This window comes from Mustela nivalis (genome assembly GCF_964662115.1).
Source record: "Mustela nivalis genome assembly, chromosome: 3".
NCBI lineage: Eukaryota > Metazoa > Chordata > Mammalia > Carnivora > Mustelidae > Mustela > Mustela nivalis.
Window position 1 is genome coordinate 115,908,514 of NC_139022.1, and position 16,170 is coordinate 115,924,683.

At 40.8% G+C, this 16,170-nt stretch overlaps 1 long non-coding RNA gene across 1 annotated transcript; it reads right to left on the minus strand.

Annotated features, from left to right (window-relative positions):
* Nucleotides 1-838: 838 nt before the first annotated feature.
* On the minus strand, nucleotides 839-14,440 carry LOC309860855. Its single transcript, XR_014309673.1, has 4 exons — nucleotides 14,353-14,440; nucleotides 10,876-10,944; nucleotides 3,037-3,123; nucleotides 839-888 (listed from the first exon to the last, which is right to left on the minus strand). It is a non-coding gene; the product is annotated as an uncharacterized lncRNA (long non-coding RNA).
* Between the last annotated feature and the right edge of the window lie 1,730 nt (nucleotides 14,441-16,170).

Consider the following 16,170-nt stretch of genomic DNA (forward strand, 5'->3'; position numbering starts at 1 on the left):
ATGACCATAATGCTACTTTACTTATAAAAGTCATCTTTAAAGCATTTCTTAAACCAGTATTTATACATCTGGTTTTCAACATTTCTTCTTTTTTCATCCTACAAAAGTATGACCCTTCCTCCTGTATTCTACCTCTTTACCTTTAGAGTGGTAAAAATAAGAAAGTCTAAAGTCAACGTGTAAGACTTATTTATACAGAATTCAGCTGTTTACTCTGATTGGAACTGACCCTGCTCAAAAGTTAAGGGCTTTTCTTTCTCATGATGAAGGCTTTAGTCTTTGGTGGATGGTTTTATCCCTACTCAGTAACACTTAAATGTATTCATCTAACTTCAAACTATAGAGATGAGACTTTTCTCATCTAAAATCTTTGTTTCCTGACCCTACATCTGAATTCAAGACAACAGATGAAAAAGGAAAATAATATTTTCATAGTTGATGTACTAGAATAAAACAATAAATTTTCAACCAGATGTCTTCGTGTTCTTCATTACCACAATTTTGGGGTACCATTCTTCTCAGGATGGCATTGTAAAACCAGGACTAAAGACAATAACACCACTCTCAGTTTTAAAGTTTAATAATTTTGAAATAGGTAGAGGAAAAGATTTTAAAAGAAAGGTAGTCTGGCTGAACGAGTCCCCTCCATCCCGTCTTCCCATCCCTACTACCTCTGCTCCAATAAGAGCCTCTTGACTGGGGAAGGAAGGCGATTTGTGGGAGTCACCATCTCTTGTCCCACCCCTGAGCTGAGTTGAGGGTAGGAGTTGAAGATCCAAGAATACAGATGGTTTTTGCCTCACAATAACATTCCCTATTTTCTTCCATCTCTCTGCAGCAGAGCAGAATCCAAGACCAGCCTTCTCTAGAACCATGGTATTTAGCAGCCTAGGGGGGAAAAATGGCAACAGGGGTAGGAGAAGAAATGCGAGGAATGAATGTAGGCAGAAGAGGCTAGCCATTTGTGATGGTTAATTTTGTGTGTTGAACAGACCTGGATGACAGCACCCAGATATGTGGTCACACATTATCTGGATGTTTGTGTGAGGTTGTCATGCATGAAATTAATATTTAGATCAATGAGCTTTGAGTAAAGTAGATTGCCCTGCGTAATGTGGGTGGGCCTCATCCAATCCACTGAAAGCCTGAAAGGAACAAAAGACTGACCTCCCCAAAGCAAGATGAAATTCTAACAGAAGACAGCCTTCAGCCTTGAGCCTCAACAAGGCTCTCCAACCTGTTGACCTACCCTGCAGATTTCGGACTTGCTCACCTCCCAGTCATATGAGCCAATTCCTTAAAATTGTCTATATATACATATAATATTGAATCTGTTTCTTTCGAGAATCCTAAGACATCTTCCCTATGTCCCATTAGAAGGATGTTGAGGAGGTTTAAAAAAAAAAAAAAAAGCCAACAGATTGAAAGAGGGAACAGTGGGAGAGGGAACCCGCAGACCAACCTAGGTGAACAGGTCACCCGAGGCATGGTGGAACAGTACACAACTCAGCAGAAGCACAAGGGGCAAAAGTGACAGAGGCCATTGTGCTCCAGAATCATAAGAACTCACATCTAGAAAAGGCCTGTACAGAGTAGAAACAGCAAAACCAAAAAGCAGGCGACTCTCCCTATAGCGGTTAAGAATTTGCCTAGGTAGGGGTGCCTGGGTGACTCAGTTAAGCAGCTGCCTTCAGCTCAGGTCACAATCCCAGGATCTTGGAATGGAGTTCTCAGTTGGACTTCTTGCTCGACAAGGAGCCTGATTCTCCCCTTCCCTCTGCCTGCCGCTCCTCCTGCTTATCCTCTCTCTCTCTGTCAAATAAATACAATGCTTTTAAAAGGGGGGTGGATCAGACACTTTAAAAAATCCCTGAATTTAGACTCAATCTCAGGAAGGACTGGAAGTATGAAAATGAAAAATGTGAGGGGTATTAAACTTGAATGTGATTGAAGTATAAATCTAAATTTGTCCAGGCCACTAGGAGATTGCAATCCCCAAAACCAAATGACCCCCCTACATCTCTTACGTGGCTGTTCTCCACTGGTAACTTTTTTCCAATACAAGCTCTTCCCCCACAAGGGGGAAAAGCTGGCTTCTGGGCCTGGCAAGCCTAAGTTCTCCTAGTAGATTGCAATATAACAAATCTCAGGAAAACTGATTTGCTTGATTGTTCTGGTCGTCAGCCCTGAACCAATTACTATATCCTTTGACCAGTCATGCCTAGGCCAAAATCCACGACTTTGATAAGCAGCGTGTGGGGAGTCTCGGAGGTCAAGGCTATCATCACCAAACCACATGGGATAGGTTCCATAAAGAATGAGGAATGCGTGCCAAAAAGTGATGAAGGAATGCTGGAAAAACAAAAACAGTATGTGTCTACCTCATGAAAGGAGAGAGAGAGAATTAACCCAAGCAGTTCCTTTCTTGCCCAAAATTCTCCAGAGATTTGCTTATTTTTGAAAGCCTGGTGGCTCATTTGGTTGAAGAGCCTACCCTTGGTTTCAGCTCAGGGTATGAGATGGAACCACACATCCTGCTCCGCACTCAGCATGGAGTCTGTTTGTCCCTCTGCTCCTCCCCTCAGCTCTAAAGTAAAATCTTTTTAAAAAATAAGAAACTTAAAACGTTAAAATACAGGAGTGCCTGGCTGGCTCCGTCAGTAGACCATGCAACTCTTGATCTCGAGTTATGCTTTCAAGCCCCACACTGGGCACAGAGCTTACTTACATGCATACTTGCATACATAAAGTTAAAAATACAACCTCTAAAAGGCTTAGGATACCTCAAAGTCATATTCGTCTAGTTATTAATCCATGCATTTATTCACCAAACATTTGTGGAGGATTTCATTACATGCAGAACACAGGTGACTAATGTACACAGTCCCTGCTCTCAGGAGCCCGACAGCCCAGCTGTGGACAGGCAATCATAAACAAACTCTGCCTTCCAGTGCCAGATACTAACAAGGAGACGTGAACAAAAGGATGCAGGTGCATCAAGAACCAGAGAGGTTTCTGTGCTGGGGAGAAAGTCACCTCTTGGAAACAGATGATCTCTGAGCTGTGCTTGGAAGAATTTCAGCCTCCAGGGACTGGAAGATGAATCCAGTACTCTGTGCAGACCTGTAAATGGCAAACCACAGGCCTCAGGGAGAATTCGAGGGAAACTCCAGAGGGACTCCCTAATCTCCTATGGTGTGCTTTTTATTTCAGACCACGCTGTGGACAGAGTGCTTGAAACTAAGAATTAGTAAGGTGGTAAAGGAGGCAGATTTTAGTCAACAATTAACTTGAGGCCCAGCTTACCATGGTCAAGAAAAATGGAAAATTAAGGAAATTGCCGTACAATTAAAACAAGTAGATTATTCAAATTGCATTGATACCTTGCCTAAGGCAAAACTAAGGTAAAAAACCAATTAAGCAGGAAATTTTGTTGAGTAACTCCTGTATGCAAGGCATTACACTACATCCTATGAAACAAAGTTTTAAAGTGTGAAGTGTGATTCGTTCTCTCAATAAAGGTATTGTGTGTGTAGAAATGAAATATACAGGGGGTGCCTACGTGGCTCCGTTGGTTGAGCGTCTGCCTTCAGCTCAGGTCATGATCTCAGGTTCCTGGGATCCAGCCCTGCTTCCAAGTGAGCAGGGAACCTGCTTCTCTCTCTTTCTCTGCTCATCCCCTTGCTCATGCATCCTCGCTCGCTCGCTTGCTCTCTCTCTCTCTCAAGTAAGTAAATAGAATCTTAAATGAAATATATACACAAAAGAGTAGGTGAATCAATCAAGCTATGAATGATGTAGGTCCAAAGGAGTGAGGTTGATGACAAGTGTCTGGAGAATGAATTAATCCCCACAGGTCAGGACAGCATGAGAGGAACCAATTTTTCAGGAATAGAACTATTCTGTAATGTTAGATGACTCTATATTTTGCATAAAATGTATGTATTTATGAATGCTGAATATGAGTGCCTGGGATGTAATGCTACCAGAAATATTCTGTTAAAGTCTCTGAAAAGACATGACATTGTGAAGTAATTAGGGACCTCTCTTATTTGCATATATGTTGAGTAAAGGGGCGACTGAAACTCTCCTATATTGCTAATAGGAGTACAACCACTTCCGAAAATTGTTTGGCTTTTCCTTATAAAATTAAAAATGCACCTATTCTGCAGGTCAGCAATTCTACTTCCAAGACAAATGAAAGCACTTGGCTACTGAAAGACTTGCAGAAGAAGTTTTTTTATAAAAAGTTTTTTTTCTTTAATAAAAGCCCAAACTGGAAACAATCCAAATGCCCATCAAGAGAATGGACAAATAAATCACGGTGTAAGTACCATTCAGCAATTAAAAAGAATGAGTTATAAATACCTTCACCAATGTGGATGAATCTCAGAACATTATATTGAGCAATAGAAAAAGTACATTTTATATGATCCATTTACATGAAATTCAAGGACAAATAAGTGTAATCTTTTTAAAAGAAATCAAAACAGTGGATGTCCAAAGGGGGGAGAATTGATTGGAAGGGGGCATTAAAGAACCTTCTAGAATGATAGGGTCACGGGTATATGGACACAATTATACGAGCTCACTAGAGTATACACTTAATATGTGCATTTCACTATATGTAAATTTTACCACAGTAAAAATAAATGTATTCTGGTCTCTTATAGATTAGATTTTTAAACTCCTGAGATGTACTTCATAACTATTTTTTTGTAAATAGACAAGTTTCCATCTTATTTGTTATTTGAATTCTAAATATTCTGTGGACTCTAATACCTGTGTGATTTCTTCAGGAGACAGAAATTTTATACAGTCATTTTTTTAAGACAGTGACTTGATCAGATTTAAAAGATGCATTAAACTAATATAACATTGCATGTTAATTATACTTCAATTAAATTTTTTTTAAAGATTTTGTTTATTTGACAGACAGAGATCACAAGGAAGCAGAGAGGCAGGCAGAGAAGGCGGGGAAGCAGGCTTCCCGCTAAGCAGAGAGCCCCATGCGGGGATTGATCCCAGGACCCTGGGATCATGACCTGAGCTGAAGGCGGAGGCTTTAACCCACTGAGCCACCCAGGTGCCCCTTCAATTAAATTTTTTATTATTTTTTTCAATTAAAAAATTTTAAATAAGGGGTGCCTGGGTGGCTCAGTAGATTAAGCATCTGCCTCTTGATTTCGGCTCAGGTCATGACCTCAGGGTCATGGGATCAAGCCCCATGTCAGGCTCAGCACTCAGCATAGAGTCTGCTCCAGATTCTCTGCCTCTGCTCCTCCCCCCATGTGCATTTTCTCTCTCTCTCCATTTATCTCTCTCTCTCAAAGAAGGAAACAAAATCTTTAAAAAATTTTTTTAAATAAGAAAATAATATAAGATGTGTTTGAGTATGAAGACAGAGGTGTTCAGGCTGAAACGAGTTACTTGTAGAGAGTACTTTGCCATTTTTGATTTGGACAGATTGGAATATGTTGGAATATGAATACTACAAAACTGAGAACTTCATAAAGAAAAAATAAAATTCTACTTATGAAATTCTGATTTGCACTATTATATTCATTTTGCTTTGTAAGATTGCATATTTAGACACTGATCATGCTATCGATGGCATACAAATACTGATCTCTAGCAATCCAGGGACCTGAGTTCTCTTAATAACAACAACATTCTAAACTGAAGGCACACCATAAGTTTAATTCAGTAAGAGTGGAGAAGGAATTTTTAATAAGGGGATGAGGAGAAGGGAGAAAAAAAAAGGGACTTATCAGAATCCGGGGTAGCATTGTGACTTACAAAAGAGATCTAGTATTCAAATTTTATACTTTATATTTAAAAAGCCAAAAATCACCTATCATTTCAATAATACATATTTTAAACTTCGATTAAATTTTCTCAGCCAAATGGGCTTTGTTTAAAAATTTTTAAAGTTTGTTTTTGTTTTTTTAATTTTTATGGCCTTAGACTTGTTTTTTTAATTTTTAAACTGGCTGTGGTGGGGGAAGACAGAAATCCTCCTGCCTCTAAGGGGTTTTTTAGATTTGAGAATTTTGTGTTTATCACAGGAGCTCAAGGGATGACAGCGTTATGAGACACTGCCGTGGAGAACAGACAGGAAATAGAGCACACGGCTCCTGCCCTTAGTCTCTCTGGGGCTCCTGAGTTACAGCCAGAGCCATATAAGTGAATATACAATTACCTACCAGAAGTAACTAGGTCAGACAGCTCGCCATGTCATCTACGACTGCAGAGAAGTTCTGCTCTGACACCCCCTTAGAAAAACCACCCTGTAGTGATTTGAATCAGCTCCACGAGGTTTTCAGAAAACCGTTGTCATTTAAAAGAAATTGGTTTCACTTCTCTAATCTTGACCCCTGAGTTTTTTATCATTTACTATATATTTCCTGAAAGGGATTTAAATTGGGCTGAACTCAAAGCAAGGAAGGGAGAAAAGAGGTCTCCATGGTCATAGGGAAGTCACACAGGAGAGAGCCTCGCATTTTTCTTTTCAAAAGTAAAATGGATCCAAAATGGGGGCTTCACCCCCAAATATTTAAAGTCATTCCTCCTATGAACTCCTGTGGCATTATCATCTAGAGCAGTCATTTGGAACCTAGCATATTGCTTTCGGGTCTGTCATTTCAACCAAACCATAAGACTCTTTAAGGCTGATGAACATTCTTGGGTGACACTGCAGAGGATGAAATATGGTTACTTTTCTGTCCATAGGCCCCCATATTTGAGTAGAGCAATATACAGCAAGAGATGCACTAAGTACCCTGGCCTTCACTGATTTCATGACAAGCTACTTTATTTAAGAGCCACTTCTGCATACTTCCTTTGAGCAAAGGGCACTGGTAGTCATGAGCCAAGAGATACACTTAAAATGTCTCAAACAACGATTTAACAACTTTGTAAGACTTCCATTTAGAAAACTTATTTTTTTATTATTCTGGTCTGAAGGTAAGAATCTGATCTGCAACATTTATTTTAGTCACCACTTATTATTGATAAAATAGTACTAAGTGTCATAAATAATAACAGGCAATGGAAAGCTTTTTCTCCTTAAATACCAATAGCCTATTTCAGTTTCAGGTTTACTATGTCATCTCACATGCTTCCTCCAAATTTGATCATGATTATTGTTGAAGAAATTTCAGGAAATGAACCACTTGTTTGAAAACGCATTTTTTTTAATGGATATTTTTTAATGGAGTGTTACCTGCTAAAGCTATGAGAAAGCAAACCATAGATGTTTCATCCATCCCAAATGGAATCTGGTTAACATCAGATATGCTGTGACATCTAAAAGATATTCAGCCAATAGGACAAATATCAAACACAAGAATAAGATATGTGTATCATGTATTAGCAAGCACAAGGAAATGTGAAAGCTTGGAAATTCAGTGGAAGGGAGTTACAGGATTGCATGTTAGAATCAGAATTAGCGCTCTGTTCTGGATCACCAGAAAATACAGAAACACACTACTTCCCTCCCATTTGTCTCTAAAAGTCCCTAAATGATTTCAGTTAGGAGATTAAGCAGTTGAAGACCGAGATGCCTGATCTCTTTCTGCCATTGGGATGCGTGGAGAGAAAGACCACAGAGAATATTTCAGGTACTGATTTGACTGATCGCTAGTCAAATAAAACCGAGAATATTTGCGGGACCAATGGAGATATGTTAGGGTTCAGGTAGAATAAAGTCAGGACAGTGCAGGCTTTAGAATCAGGAATATCCAAGTGTGAATCCTGCATAGTCACGTGCTGTGTGACCTCTAACTTAACACCTGTGAAACTCCATTTCCTCATTTGTAAAAACCAGAGAAAGAACTGCCTCACAGGGATGTTAACAGAATTGACTACATTAATGTACACACAGTCTATCTGGTACCTATTCAGGACTCAGTAAGTATTTATTCTGCTTCCTTCCTCTACAAAAAGAGATATTAGAATTTTTGCTTCCCAATTTTAAAAGCTTCTATTCCACTTAGCGTGTAAAACATTATACCAGACCTGAGAAAAATCAGTGCCCCTTAAAACACTGCATTTTTAAAATGCTAATGGTTTTACTTTGTCATGTTAACGTTTATCTTGGCAGAGAGTCAGCATCTACACAAATATTGCATAGCACATGTAGTGATTGACTTACTAGAATTTGATTCTCTTTCGCAAACTTTCAGTGAATGCCCGTATGGCTAGCTCTAGAGAAATCACAAAGTAATCAAGACACAGTCTCCACCCCAGAGAAACTGACAGAGTATGTAAGGAAAAGCCAATGTTAGGACCTCTGACATGGGCTCGCCTGAATCTTTTTATAATTATCTGTAAGCCAACCTCTCTCCAAACACATGCTATGCCTCTTGAGTTTAGACTTCTTAGCCAGTTTTTATCATTTTATTGATTATTGTTTAAATATTCAGGTATATTTTGATTGGCTTGGATTGATTTTTATAATAGAAAGAATACATGACTTTCAGTTAATGTTCTCAAAACATCAATTGGCACCTAGTTAATGGGCATCTTGCAAAAGATAGAAGGAGAGGAGATCTATTTTTCTTAGATCCTATAATACTTAAACCTAGATTTCTGCTTTGCATGTCCCTCTACCACTTCCACGTTTTGAAGAGGGCAAAGAAAAAAAATGCACACTCTCTGCCTGACCACAAGATCAACCACTACTGCATGCTGGCCAGGAAAAGGGTAGTATTAAGGGTGTAGCCATCTGCTTGCCACAGACTGCTGGTGAGACAAGAAAAGCTAATTAGCACCCCAACCCTCACCCTTACTCCTCCCTACTCTCCATGCCTCCACCATCTGGCTGGCCTCCCCTTTCCTCTACCGCACCAGCTTCTTTCTGCATCCTCTAGCTTGGAGAGGTCAGAATCGTTTGCCTCTCCTAGCAAGAGATAAGAATAGGCTTCGGCAGCCGCCCGGACCATGAACTTCTAAAATTTTAAAGGAAATTGCACAAATCACCTCGTCTCCCCTCCCACCAGCAATGAATGCTCTCTTTCACTGGTGCCTGTTATTTTACTGGAAACATCTCTGCCCAAGAAAATCATTAGGTTGGTAATCCAATCTGTTTTGTAATTGACAGTTGTCTAAGGATAGGCAAGCACCTACTTCCTGCACTGAGTCTCTTTTCACCTCTTTAAATGGGGTTTGGGGGACAGCAGTGGGATATAAAATCATTAAGTAAATATAGTACATTTCACCATAAATCCACAGGAAATGGTGAGAAGTAACTTTGGTATGAGGCAGCAATGACAACGCAAATGTCATCACTAATAAAAGATGTCAGAAAAATAGGACATCGGTGAAGCAGATTAAGATTTTGAGACTTTGTGGAATAAAAAGAGTGAAACTTCTAACTAGTAAACAAATATAGATTTGTTTACTATTAACAAGTCTATTTACCTACTTACCTGAGAAATAATGCACTGTGGATAAACTGATGTTTCATTAACAAAAATCCTTGTTTCTAGGTTACTTGGATTTAATTACAATAACAACAGTATTGTTTTTCTATATTTTGTTCCTATTTTGGCTTATTTTTTTCTTTTTTTCCTACCTTATAGTAATACAAGCAAAATACTTTTTTTTTTTTAAAGATTTTATTTATTTTATTTGACAGAAGAGATCACAAGTAGGCAGAGAGGCAGGCAGAGAGAGAGAGAGGAGGAAGCAGACTCCCTGCTGAGCAGAGAGCCCGATGCGGGACTCGATCCCAGGGCCCTGAGATCATGACCTGAGCCGAAGGCAGTGGCCTAACCCACTGAGCCACCCAGGCGCCCTACAAGCAAAATACTTTTTAAAGAAAATCTAACCGTGTCCACATAAAGGATGAAAGACGGTAGAAAAAGAGCTTTGAAAATTATAAAATGTAAATATTGGCTCAAAATAAGATGATTAGAATATTGGAGATAAGCTTCAGTTAAGCTTACTATGAAAAAGACTTGCTCCATAGCTGTATTTCAAACATAGCAGTATAGGGACGCCTGGGTGGCTTGGTCAGTTAAGCAGCTGCCTTTGGCTCAAGTCATGATCCCAGTGTCCTGGGATCGAGGTCCACATCGGGGTCCTTGCTCGGAAGGGAAACTGCTTCTCCCTCCGCCTCTTTTTGCCTGTGCTCGCTCGTTCTCTGTCTCTCTCTCTCTCTCTCTCTCTGACAAATAAATAAATAAATCTTAAAAAAAAAATTCAAACAGCAGTGTAAATTTTTTTTTTGGATGGGGGAGTGGGGGGCAGGGATACCATGAGGTTTTGATGTCAGAATTTTTGCCTTACTAAACAAACCTGCTAAAAAAAATTGTCCAAGAGTGTCTTTTCATTTTTGTAACAGAATGAAAGGGAGAGCAACAAACTTCACTTTCAAGTATTCTGAAATGGAGAAAATTAAGCTCTGACTCCGCCCCATACAGAACACCAGATGCTTCCTACCTGTAGGGAAGATCTGTAACTTTTTCGGGTTCTCACCCTCTGAACTGTCTTCCTCCATTTGGGGAACTCCTCACCATATGAGTCTTAGCAAGAGATAGGGTCCTCCTCCTATTCTAGATGCTAAAAAAGCCAACCAGCCAACCATTTCTTTTGCAAGCCTAGGTTTGGCCAGGCAGAGGCACCAGCCCCAGAACTTGATGCAAAGCAATGAAAGAGTGGCAGATTTGTTCAGGTAGCTACGTCCAGTTTCCAAAGGCAGCGGGGACAGAGAACCAGCCTATATGCAGTGTTGGTGGGGATCACAGCTACAGCTACAGAATCTACCGTTCCTGGGCGGCAACAATGACCTTCCCAGAGAGGTTCTGGGATCCTTGGCAAGTGGCTTCTTTTAACCTAGGGCTCTAGCCATCCCATGATCCTGTGAATTACCTGATGGTCTTCAGTCCCCTCCTTTTCTGCATAAGTGAGAATCAGGTTCTGTGCTTGCATCCAGGAACCCTAAGGGATACAGTGGGAAAGTGACTTAGAATTAAAAAGAGAGGAACTAGGGAATACAGTTTCTCATATAAGCTATACACTGCTCACAAAAGACATGTAGTTGAAGGTAAGAGCATTAGTAAAGAGCCATGTGTGTATTTTTTCCTTAAGGTGAGTCAGGGAGGTGTGTCCAGGGGGATATATGGGGGAAAGACCAGATTCAGTAATGATCTAGAAAGAAGGAAGGGAAGCCTTATCCCTTCATCTAGGTCCAGGCCTAGATAACTTACATGGTTAAAAGTGCAGGAGTACAAATTAACTGAGGCATTTCACAATTATATAGAAAAACAACAGAAAACAAAATAAAGTACATTAAACACATGAATGCAAGTGAGGGGATTGGAAATAGGAACAGGGGACAGAGATAGAGGGAATGGTTAGAGCAACTCTGGTACAAAATACAGGGCTTGCGTCTGAAGGCTTCTGGTGCAGTTTCCTTCACCCCTGTGATCTCCAGAAGAAAAAGAAACTCTCCAGCTGTGACCTTCAGGCATGGAGATGAGCAAAGCAGAAAACTGCCTTTGGGGAGGGACTGAGCCCCAGGCTGCTCCCCCCAGCCCAGGAGCAAATAGGCAGCAGGGGGTTGTCCAAACATGTTCCATGCAGATCTGTGGGGCAGAGGATCATGACGTTAAAGACCCTTTTTTATAAACAAAACTCTTCCCAACTAAGCCTAATTTTAGTATAACATATCCTCAGTACCATGTTTGGGGAAGATGAAAGAGTTGGTCATAGATTGTGGTGATGGTTACAGAACATCATGAAAGTAACTAATAGCACTGAATTGTACACATAAAACGCCAAGGTTTGTCAGTAGGGTGGTTCTTCAAAAAGTTAAAATCAGAACTATTCTATGATCCAGCAATTGCACTACTAGGTATTTACCCTATAGAGAATACAAAAAGATTGATTCGAGAAGACACATGCACCACCCCCCCGATGTTTATAGTACCATTATCAACAATAATCAAATTATGGAAAGAGACCAAATGTCCATGACTGATGAATGGATAAAGAAGATGTGGTATATATATATATATATATATGTCTCTGTGTGCGTGTGTGTGTGTGTGTATACACACATGTATACACAATGGAATATTACTCAGCCATAAAAACAAAATCTTGCCATTTGCAATGACATAGCTGGAGCTAGAGTATTATGCTAAATGAAATGTCAGAGAAAGAAAAATAGCATATTATTTCACTCATATGCGGAATTTTTTTTTTTTAACTAGGCTCCGTGTCCAAGATGGAGCCCAGCAAGGGGCTTGAACTTACAACCCTGAGATCAAGATCTGAGCTGAGGTGAAGACCTGAGCTGAGATCAAGAGTCCAACATTTAACCAACTGAGGCCCCCAGACACCCACTCAAATTTGGAATTTAAGAAACAAAATAAATGAACGTGGGCGGGGTGTCCAGAGGCAAACCAAGAAACAGACACTTAACTATAGAGAACAAACTGGTGGTTACCAGAGGGAAGGTGGGGGCGGGGGCTGGGTTAAATAGGTGATGGGGATTAAGGAGGTCACTCACTGTGATGAACACTGGGTGTTGTATGTAAGTGTTGAATCACGAAATTCTACACCTGAAACTAGTACTACAGTGTATGTTAACTAACCGGAATCCTAATAAAAAAAGGGAAAGGGGTGCCTGAGTGGCTCAATGAGTTAAAGCCTCTGCCTTCAGCTCAGGTCATGATCTCAGGGTCCTGGGATCGAGCCCCACTTCAGGCTCCCTGCTCACTGGGGAGCCTGCTTCCCTTCCTCTCTGCCTACTTGTGATCTCTGTCAAATAAATAAATAAAATCTTTTAAAAAAATAGGGAAAAATGACAAGATTTTTTATATATATTTTACCACAATTTAAAATATTAAGAATGTAATATACCAAAAACCTTTGGATTTATACAATTTGGGGGGGTGGATTGTATTGTATCTGACTGACACCTCAACAAAACAGTTAACAATTTTTCATAGCATTTAGGATTTTCACTTTAAAGCATTTGACACTTGGTGCTAAACATTGCAACCTTTTTGGGAACTGACAGATTGTTCTTCTTATCTAATGGGTAACTAGGCTCTTCCCTTCATAGCACATTACGTGGCTATATCAGGGACAAGAGAAACACAAACGTCCCCGGGTTTGAAATACATCAGGGGTTCACCACTGAAAAGAAATAGAAGGGAACAAATAAGAATGCCACAGAGATAGACACCCTCACCCAGAAATTTACAGCCCTGACAGAAGGAGGTTAAAAATTACCTGGTAAAAATGAAAACCGTGCTTGGATATAATGGGCCTTCTGTTTTAATCTACTAGATTTCATGAGAAGCTGTGGGCTCCTGGCCCACCCGGTGTAGGACAGCACCCCAGAAGGCTCCCTGTGCTCAATCACCCACAGCTGCAGGGTCTGAGCTGCCCTGGGAGCCTGGGCATGGCCAGCCCCGCAGCTGTGATGGGGACAGTCTCTTCATTTCTAGACAGGTGACTGAATTTGCCCTGCTCATTCCTATCCCCGGGCTCCTCCCTCCACCTGCAGTGTCCTTTCCACTTGTCCGAATCTGACCCAGACCTCCAGGGTCAGCCAAAATAGCACCTCCTTTCTTTCCTAGTGCCCCGCTGGAAAGCCACCTTCGAGACAAACCAAACTGTTTTCCAAAATGATTGTAGACACCGTTCTCAGATATTTTTGACCAGGAAAGAAATAGGGGATGGAAATCAGAAGAGTCTAACAGCTTCTCATTTTTGGCATGGGTAAGGCAAGCAAAACAGAATTGGCTAAGGAAAAATACCCTCCCTACTACCCCCTACCATTCTAACGAATCTGCATAATAACTACAAGTTTAGGCCTTGTAGATCACCCAGCGATCTTTCAATATCAAAAAATGCATTTCTTTAAAACTATTAATGTAATCCACCTTGTGATTTTAGTATCTTAATTCAAAGTAATGGCCTCTTTACAAATCACTCTTCTATAATTATTATAGAGAAAACAGGTGACAAACATATTTATTCCTTCCTAGTTTGACATTTAACTTTTGTTAAATTGCTATTAATTTCCATTCTTGGTGGCCTCCAAGGAAATGTTTGCATTAACCTGAACAGTTGCCCCCCAATTTTTTAAAGATCACACAAACGCAAATAATGATAATTATTTTTCATTTAGGAATACAGAAGCAATGGGCTAAGTGAATCTTTTCTTTTTTTTTCTTTTTTTAGATTTTTACCTATTTATTCATGAGAGACAGAGAGAGAGAGGCAGAGGCAGAGGGAGAAGTAGGCTCCCTGCCAACTTCAGGGAGCCTGATATGGGACTCCATCTGAGGACCCTGGGATCATGACCTGAGCCAAAGGCAGATGACTTACCATCTGAGCCGCCCAGGCACCCCATTTTTTAAAAAAAGATTTCATTTATTTGAGAGAGAGAGAGCATGCATGCCTGAGTGGCGGGAAGGGCAAGAGAGAGAGGGAGAGAGAATCCTAAGCAGACTCTGTGCTGAGTGCAGAGCTGTTGTGGGGCTCAATGTCACAATGCTGAGATTATGACCTGGGCCGAAATCACGAATCACATGCTTAATTAATTGATCCACCCAGGTGCCCCTGGGCTAAATCAATCATAACCCCAATTACTCTGTATAGGGCCCTAGCTCTTCATTCATTCATTCATTTATCTATCTAGCCACCCATTTCTCCATTCCTTGTAACTTCCCTTCTCCACTCTTCTTTCCAATTCCTATAGGCAACCATTCCAGATGTTTAGTGTATATTATTTTGTCTACTGTGTAATTATAAAATGTATACATTTTGTATACAATGATACACTTGTATAAGTGCTCTCAGGTTGTAGATCTCATTCACTCTGTTTCTTTATTCCCTGAGCAAGGTCTTGCTGTGTCTACATCTAATCCATGGGACTTCATGGTGGACACCACCCGTGTCTGGCACCCACTGCCAGCACCTGCCTCTGCGGACGCCAGCCATGGTGAACAGTCTTGCATGTGGCCCCTCATGGACCTGAGAAGGATCTGTTGGATCACAGGAGATACGGACATTTATGGTGAAGAAGTACTGTCCACTGCTCCCCAGACTGCTGCCTATGCTAGTCTACAGGTGCACGAGGTTTCCCACAGGCCTACGCGCGCACTCACACTTGGCATGGAAATGAGAATATTTGTACGGCACACCACGGTGAAAGATAAGGAAAACAGGCCACGGATTCTGACAACCTTGGGCCCTCCAGCCTCCCTCAGGCGGAATGTCAGCTCACATCACAAGGCATTTCTCCGTGTCACAACCCAGATGAGGAATGTCAGAGTGGGATCCCCTCCCCACGGCAACTATCCTCTGAAAAAAAACGATTCAAGTGGCAGGATTGTGTGGAACGAGGGAGAGCTGCTGGTTCAGTGTCATGGGGAATCTCTTTTGTAATCACTCTTCCACCAGAACAGTAGCTATTGCTGATCATTCTGCCGCAGTCCTGGGAGCAAAGGTTGCCTCTTTCCATTTAAGGACAGAGCAAATGAGGCCAGAACGGGTCCAGGCCTCACAGCCAAGGGTCTGGGGAATTAAGTGGAACTCAGGACTGCTTGACTGCAAACCACGATCTCCTATGCTTTCCTGGAAAATATTTCAAGAACAAGAGGCAGAAACAAAGGCTGCACTAGAAATAAAGGCTAAAGAGATTAGCCTTGCTTCTTTGGGGGAACATGGAAAAGCCTGGCTAAGGGCTCCATGACCCGCCTGCCCCGTGAATGCTGCTGATTCCAACAAGAGCACAGGTCCCTTTCTTTTGTTTTGTTACCTTGGGTTTTTAGGAATTTGGGTATGGCAGTTGAGATACAAACTGATAAACTTTATTTGGAAACATCTGATGATCTGAGAACCATTGAGCTTACTTTGTTAGTTGTGTGTGTGTGTGTGTGTTTTGTTTTCCTTTAGAAGTGTAAATTGAGTAACTAATGTGTTTTCACAGTCTGTGGGCTGAGGTTGACAGAGGGAGTAAAATAGGCATCTTTTCCATTCCTGAATAATGAAAAGAAGGAAAATATCCCCCAGAGTTTATTTTTTAGAGGACTCTAAAAAGATAAAACAAAAAACAAAAAACCCAGCTTATGGGGTAGGATGATCAATAGTTCAACAGATGATATCTTCATTGATTCATAGGAAATAGAATAGTTGTTGCAG